General features: G+C 41.1%; 1 pseudogene; it reads left to right on the plus strand.

Moving 5' to 3' along the window:
• The first annotated feature begins 5,096 nt into the window (after positions 1-5,096).
• LOC132383349 (large ribosomal subunit protein uL22-like) lies at positions 5,097-5,950 on the plus strand (annotated as a pseudogene).
• Positions 5,951-8,587: the final 2,637 nt, after the last annotated feature.

Below are 8,587 nucleotides of genomic sequence, written 5' to 3' on the forward strand. Positions count from 1 at the left end.
ATAAGCAGAGGCTTTTTCCCAGGGCTGAAATAGTTGCTACAAGAGGACACAGGTTTAAGGTGCTGTGGACTAGGTACAGAGGAGATGTCAGGGTAAGTTTTTTACTCAGAGTGGTGAGTGCATGGAATGGGCTGCGGGCAAAGGTGGTGGAGGCGGATACGATAGGGCCTTTTAAGAGACTTTTGGATAGGTACATAGAGCTTAGAAAAACAGAGGGCTAAAATGGATAAGCCTGGTAATTTCTAAAGTAGGGCACAACTTTGTGGGCTGAAGGGCCTGTATTGTGCTGTAGGTTTTCCATGTTTCTGTATTACCACAGGCAGTTGTGGATGCCAGGTTGTTGGATATATTTAAGGCAGAGTTTATTGGTTCTTGAATGGACACGGCATCAAAGGTTATGGTGTGAAAGCTAGGAGTCGGGCTGTGGAGGGAGAATAAAAGATTAGCTATGGTTGAATGGCGGAGCAGACTCGATGTGCTAAGTGGCCTAATTTGACTCGTACATCTTATAGTATGATCACATTATTGGGGCTATGTTACTAACCATTCACAGGCCTAGGGATTTAAAGGAACAAATTTGTAAAGAGATTGTGGACTGTTGTAAGAAATACAAGTTTATTATAGTAGATGATTATAACTTTCCACATTGACTGGGAATCCCATACTGTAAAAGGACGAGATGGGATAGAGCTTGTCAAATGTGTTCAGGAAAGTTTCCTTTATGAGTACATAGAAGTCCAATGAGAGAGTGCAATACTGGATCTATTAGGGAATGGGATAGAGGTGACAGAAGTTTGTGTCGGGGAACACTTGCATCCAGTGACCACAATGCCATTAGTTTCAAAGTGAATATGCAAAGAGATAGGTCTGGTCTGTGGGTTGAGATTCTAAATTGGAGATGGGCCAATTTTGATAGCATCAGAAATGACCTAGGTCTTTGGGATTGGGATAGGCTGTTTTCTGGCAAAGGTATACATGGAAAGTGGAAGGCCTTCAGAAACAAAATCTTGAGAATAGGAAGCTCGTATGTGCCTGTCAGAATAAAAAGATAATGATAACAAATGGAGGAAACCTTGGTTTTCAAGAGATATTGAGGACCTAGTTAAGAGAAAAAAGGTGCACAGCATGTGTAGGCAAGTAGAAACAAATAAGGTGCTCATGAAGTACTAGAAATGCAAGAGAATACTTGAGAAAGAAATCAGGAGGGTGAAAAGGAGGGCATGAAATTGCTCTAGCTGACAAGGTGACGGAAAATCCTAAGAGATTCCTTGGTTACGTTAAAACTGAAAGGATTACTAAGGACCAAATTTGCCCTCTGCAGATCTGTCCTGGGTGCAGATTGTTGGGAGTGGACACTTTAAATGGTTTTGGCATGGACTAGATAGGCTTGTTTCTGTGCTGTACTTCTCTCTGTCTCTAATCTCATGATATCCGTAGCCTCTAGACTTATACTCTGTCCTTTCTGTTGGTCTGCTTCATTGTTTGTATCCTCTCCACGTCATACATCTTCCCTTGTCCCCACTGAGTTTTAAATTATTCCCCTCTCTCTGCAGTTAACTGGAGCAAGCACTGAGCATGGTTCTGTAGTAGATCAGAGATTATTTGGAAATTCTGCCTCATTTGGTGTGCCACTCTGCTTCTTATCCTGGCCACATTCCCACCCATGTGTCATGGCAATTTAATTTTCTCCTCCTCACCCCCTGCCCCCATCAGGCTGCTCTCCAGCTCAGTGCATACGTCTTAAATCCCTGGTGTCAGGCAGGCAACAGAACCTTTGAGATACTTGCTCTTACTGCACAGAAGTGTTAATCCACTATACTGCTGTTACCCTTAAATATTTTGCTTTACATTCCAGGGTAACAGTGTAAAAGGTGATTCATTATTACCAGCTGAGACAACCTAATCACACTCCTACTGGACAATCGGGAAAGTTAGCATCTCTGCAGTCTCCTGATTTGGGGTCTTCACATCTTGTGCAGCGCTTTATTGTCAGGATAAGTAAATGGATGATGGATTGAATGATGCAAATGGAGTAACTGATTTATTTATTGAAATACGGCCTTTCCAATCCTTCAAGCCACTCCCCTGAGCAATCCCCAAGTCTATTCCTAATTTAATCCCAGTCTAATCAAGAGACAATTTGCAATGACCAGTTAATCCACCAACAAGTAGGTCTTCAGACTGTGGGAGGAGCCTGGAGCACCCACACGGTCACATAGAGAACATACAAACTCTTACAGGCAGCAGCAGGAATTGAACCCAGGTTGCTTATGCTGTAAAGCATTGCACTATGTTACAGTGCCGCCACCTTTGATAGTATTGGATTTGCATTGAAGTTACACTTCTAAGCAATTGATTCTGCCATCACCCTTGCAAATAGTGTTGGAATGGCCTTGAAATATCAACCTCATGTGAGTATTCTGTAACTGGGCCATTTAACTGCACTGGAAACACAAAAATATTTTGTTTGAGATTCTAGTAGAACCTTTTTAAATCCATTTGTTTGTTCCATTACTACAGTTTCTATAGAGTGAGATGACTCTATACTGTACAGTGGAGGGAATAAATTCCTTAACCCATAATGCCCAATTGGGTTTTCTTTTGCAATATGAAGACCGGACCAATTTAGAGCAGGAAGTTAACCCTTTGCAATTTACACATTGAATCTGACATCCGAAGACGTTGCATATTTGTAAAGAAAATATTAATCTGTGTTAAACCACCCTACTTCCAGAGTTTGACTTCCCAGTGATGGAACTGCAAGTATCTATTCAGACTGGGCCCTGAAATTGAAGGATGTCATGACGGCACATATGTTTATGCTATATACATAGACTGGCAAAAGATACCTGTTGGTATATGAATCAGTATAGTTTAATTGAGGAGCTTCATTTGAAATGCATTTCAAAGATTTCATATACGGGTGCAATACAAAACTTCATGTATCATTTACATGGACACATAGCATCAGATACACACATTCATAAGAAAAACATTAAAGATACAGAAAGAAATCAATTAGAACAAAAAGAAACAATTTAAAAAAAAAGTAGTCCATTCCAGTGCAGAATGGTCATAGTGTTGTAAAACCAAGATAGCAATTAGGAATGAGCAAGTTGGTTTTAATAAAGAGATGGTTGAAGAGAATGAGTTACTCTTAAATCTAGTGGTCTGAGGCTTCAAGGTTTGGTAGCAGTAAGAAGGTGTCATAGTGTGGATGGTGCCGATTTTTGACAGATGTTGCCTCTTGCAGAGATCACCGATGATGGGGAGGGTTGCACCTGTGATGAATTGGGTTGAGTCCACTTCACTTAAGTTTGGGTTCCTGTGTATTCATATTGCCAGACCAAACAACGCTGCTCCCAGTCAGGGTACTTTCAATGCTACGGAGTACTGTACAAAAGTTTTAGCCACATGTTAAAAAAAAAATCTGTAAATTGAACATGCTTTCGAAAATAATAACATAAAGTCTTCCTAAATATAAAAATAATAGAGCAATAAGCATCAAAAAGTATAAATCAGATCAATATTTGTTGTGACTGCCCTTTGTCTTTAAAACTGCATCAGTTCTCTGATGTATACTGTCATGCAGTTTTATAAGAAAGTTGGCTGGTATAAGAAGCATCTTGGAGAACTTGGCTGTCTTGCTCCCTTTTGTTTTTCCAGGTAATTCCTGATAGCCTCAATGTTGAGATCAGGGCTCTGTGGAGGCAATATAATCTGAAATCCTATATAAATTCCAGCGTGTCTAGGATGTTTTGTACAGTACTGTATATGTAGGAATGTATTGGTGATCAAGTACTCCACTGATGAATAAATGAAGAGTGTCACACTGAACTTTCTCAAGCTTAAGACCTTGGCATACGTTCCTTGTGATTGCATCTATTTGCTGGGCCCAGAAGTGATCATTTGATATGTTATTACTCAGGAATTCAAAGCCGCTGATGCTCTCCATCAATGTAGGTGTGTGCATGTTTACTCTGCTACTTCAACAGTCAATCAACCTTTTAGCCAAATGTATATTCCTATTGCAATAAGTGCTGTAATGGTGGACCTGATATTCATGATCTAAGAATCCGAAATTAATACAAGCAATTAATACGGGAGATGCTTAAAGTGAAATCAGAAGGCCATGTTGTATTTATAAAAACAGTATGTAGACCCATGACCCCTGAATCAGATATTCCATCTTAAAATCTCAGTGGAATGATTAGCAGGTTAGAGAAAATGGTTAAGGCTATCTTGGGGAAAAAATGCAGCATCCCTACTAGCAATGCGGATACTGGGCCATTATAAATTCTCCTGTTTCTGTCTGTGAGACTTGCATTTAGCCTTGCTATACTTCCCCATTTTACAAATCTTTAAAATGTTTTAAAATCTAAGTCTCTTTTTATGTTTGAAGTATGTCAAGTATTAACTTTCATTTTGAAAATATCTAATTTCTTCTCTGGTCTCCCACAAAGATTGAGGATGCATTTTGTCAGGCCCTAGGGATTTATCCATCTTAATGCATTCTTAGGCAGCAAATATCTCTTACCCTGGTATATGAAGTTCTCCAAAACATCTCCAATTGTTTCTATTTTGTCTTGAGCAGCCATGATTTGATCAGTAAATGCCGAGGAGAAATATTTGTTAAAAATCCCACCTGTCTTGAGGCTGTCCTGCTAATTTCTAATGTGACTGACTCTCTCCTTAGTCACCCCTTTTAATATTGCTGTATAAGGCACCTGGGGTTTTCCTTAACCTTGCCTGCCAGGTCCATTTCATATCCTCTCTTTGCCCTCCTATTTTCCCTTCTAAACAGTCACCTGATGTTGTCTGACCTGCTGAGTTCTTTCTATGCAATGCAGGTTGCAGGCCTGTTCAGTATCAACCATCCAGTTCAAATTAACTTCAAAGGTTAGACAAGCAACTACAGGTAATGGACATCTGGAGTAAGACATATAATGCTGAAAGGACTTAGCAGGCCAGGCAGCATCTATGGAAGAAAGTAAGTAGTCTACATTTCATTCAGACCTTTCATCAGGATCCAACTTCAAAGTCACTAGTATCCCCAACACCAATCATTAGGTATTACCTCATACTTCCTGCCCTCTCACGCTCTCTGAAAATGGTTCGGTACTCATTGGATCCAGAGAATCCCACCAAGTCATTGCAAGGTAAGGGGCTCCAACTTGCGAGTACATTTTAAGAATACTTGTGAGACTGCGCAGACCATCAAAGGTATGCACATACGTAAGGCAACAAAGTTCCTGAAGGATGTCATCATCAAGAAGCAATGTGTCCCTTTCCGCCGCTACAATGGAGGAGTTGGCAGGTGAGCTCAGGTGAAGGCATGGGGCTGGACACAGGGTCATTGGCCTAAAAAGAGTGCGGAGTTCCTTCTGTATATGCCGAAGAATGCAGAGAGTAATACCAAACTGAAGGGTCTGGATGTGGATTCCCTTGTGAATAGTGCGCATTCAAGTGAACAAGGCTCCCAAAATGCACCGATGGACTTACCGTCCCTATGGTTGTATTAACCCATACATGAGCTCCCCTTGCCATATAGAGATGATCCTCACTGAAAAGGAGCAGATAGTTCCAAAACCAGAGGAAGATGTTGTTCAGAAGAAAAAGGTTTCCCAGAAGAAGCTGAAGAAACAAAAACTCATGGCACGGGATTAGATTTTACTGATTGAACTGTAAATACAACAAAACTTTGAGAACCATGGAGAAAGGAAAAAAAGAGGAATTACCTCATACTTCCCAATCATCTGGAAAATGGCCATTCACCGCTAATATATTGAATTCCTTAGAAAGTTTTGTAAGCTTTCTCCATTTATTCCCTTGGACTATTTGTTTTCTTCAAATCAAATCAACTCTGTTAATTCATCAAGTGCACTTTAAAAATATGAATGTTTACAGTCAACTTTATCAGGGAACTCAAAGAAGTCAGGCATGGCCCAAACATTTACTGATTTCTTTTGACACATTTTTCCATTGCTCTGAGTTATTACCTAAAATCCCCATGACTGATTTTTGCCTGATTGCTTTGTAATTCTTAATTTTTTTATAATCCTTTTATTAAATGGTGTTAATTGTTGTTTATTTTCACTTGTGAAAGATTTTTTTGGAAGCCCTTTTGTGGCACCTACAAATCTATTAAATCATATACTCCTTTTCTCACCTTCATTCGTTTTTTTTAGTTTTTGGAGTACTTGTATTCTGCAGCATTCCCCTGAATTTTGTTTATTATGCTGCCTTTTTTCTGTTTCACTATAATCCTTATTTTACCAGCTCAGTGAGTACCAGATTTGGATATTTCTCTGTTGTTGGTCTGAGGTCCTGTAACTTGGCACACTCATGCATTCTTAAAGTGCACATTTGACAAAAAGTCTGCATCAGATCATGTTTAGTTGTGGGTTAGCAAACTTGCTGGGAAATTATGCTTTTGAAGTAAATGAATATTGATTGTACCATGCATATTATATGATGATATGTCACTAAAAAGTTAACAATAGATTTATAGCAGTTTTTTCTAGCTGCATATAGCTGTGCCCAAGCCAATTGATTGTGAATAAAGTTGGCGGGGGGCAGAATTTATTGATGCTAATTTGTCATTTACACCATCCAGGAACACATCACGTAAAACAACAATGGTTTTTGGAAACAGCATGGTTTAGCTATGGGAAAATATTAGTAAAATGGCAGAGGAAAGATTTTTTATTGCCACTGTACACCCTTATTAGTTTTGTTTCATTTCTTTAGAAATGAGGAATATTTACTGCAGGTAGACATCGAAAGTTCAAGTATAGGCTATTGAATATAAAAGTTCACAATACAATAATTTTCAAAAGTGGGCCAGTATTCTGGCTTCTTCTGCCTTCCTTTTCAGTGCTGATGAAAGGTCTCGGCTGGAAACATCAACATAGATGCAGCTTGAATTACTGAGTTCCTCCAGTTCTTTGTGTGTGTTCCTCATGATTTCTAGTATCTGTATCTGTATACCTTGTTTTCTAAAAGGTTGATTTGAAAGTGGGACTTATTCACCAGCTGTTGTCTAGGTTTAAAATTTCATTGAATGGTACATTACTTTTAACATTTAGCAGTGAATAATGCAGCACAGTACAGGTCCATCAGCCCACGATATTGTGCCAACAACCAGTTCCTTCAGTTTTCTTTCATCCATGTGCCTAGCTAAGGTCTCTTGTGTGTCCTTAATGTATCTGCCTCTACCACCACCTCAGGCAATGCATTTCACGTACTTTCTATGTTTAAAAACCAACCTCTGACCTCCTTAACACACAATCAAGCTTCCTTAGATCCCATGCCTCCCAACTTACCAAATGAGCCTACCATGGGGAACCTTGTCAAATGCTTTAATAAGTTCCATGTACTCTATACCATATCCGCCATTCTACCTTCAGCAATTTGTTTTACTTTTTTCTTGAAGTCAATCAGGCTTGCGAGGCGCAATCTTCCCCTCACAAAGCTTTGCTGACTGTCCCTAATCTGGCTATTTTTCTCTAAATGCTCACAAGCCCTGTCTCTAAGAATCCTCTCCAATAGTTTGCCCATCACTGATGTAAGATGGGCAATAATTCCCAGGACCATCCCTATTACATTTTTTGAATGAAGTATTAACATTTCCTTCCATCCAATTTTCTGGTCCTGGTCCTGTGGCCAGTGAGGGCTGAAAGATCATTGCCAATGGCATAGCAATCTCCTCTCAGACTTTCCATAGTAACGTGGGTGTATATAGTGTCCTTGATGCACCATCAATAACTCTCGGAGACGGGAGGCGAACGATAGGCTTTTATTAGCTGCAAGAGACCACCACACAACATCCTGGAGACTGAGAGGGGAGCAGTGCCTCCAATCGCCTTTATACAGGGGTCTGTGGGAAGAGCCACAGGAGCAGTCAGCAGAGGGGTGTGTCCAGACAGGTATATGTAGCTCACCACATTCACCCCCCCCCCTTTGTTTTAAAAGAGAGTCCCCATGGGGCGAAGTTTCTTACAAGTATATTTACAGGTTAATTCTAGCAGTTGGTCAAATCTGTTGCTGCAATCTACGTAGCACCGGTGGTGATTGCACCAGAAACAGTGGTTGTGCTGGCTCCAGCCTGACTTGAGGTGTCAGCCCATTAGGCGTCAGTAATCCCTCGTGTGTGCGAGGCGCCCGGTATGGGAGTGTCGTGAGGAGTCAGTGTAGGGCTTGGCTTGCGCAGTGTCACCTCGGGTACAGGGTTCATAGTCACCATGGAGTGTTCGGGGTAGTGATCTGCTGCTCCTGCAGGCGCCAGATCACGGACGGAGACCGTGTCCTCCCGCCCATCAGGTAAGACCACGTAGGCCTACTGGGGGTTCCCATGAAGTAGGTGAACCCTCTCGACCATCGGGGAGTATTTATTGCTCCTCACATGTTTCTGGAGCAGCACTGGCCCTGGGGACGTCAGCCAAGCCGGTAGGGTGGTCCCAGTAGCAGACTTCCTGGGGAAAGAGAAGAGTCACTCATGAGGGGTGGCATTGGTGGATGTGCATAACAGGGAGCGGATGGAGTGGAGGACCTCCTGCCAGCGAGAGACCGGCAATCCCTTTGACCT

This window comes from Hypanus sabinus, chromosome 30 (genome assembly GCF_030144855.1).
Source record: "Hypanus sabinus isolate sHypSab1 chromosome 30, sHypSab1.hap1, whole genome shotgun sequence".
Classification (NCBI taxonomy): domain Eukaryota; kingdom Metazoa; phylum Chordata; class Chondrichthyes; order Myliobatiformes; family Dasyatidae; genus Hypanus; species Hypanus sabinus.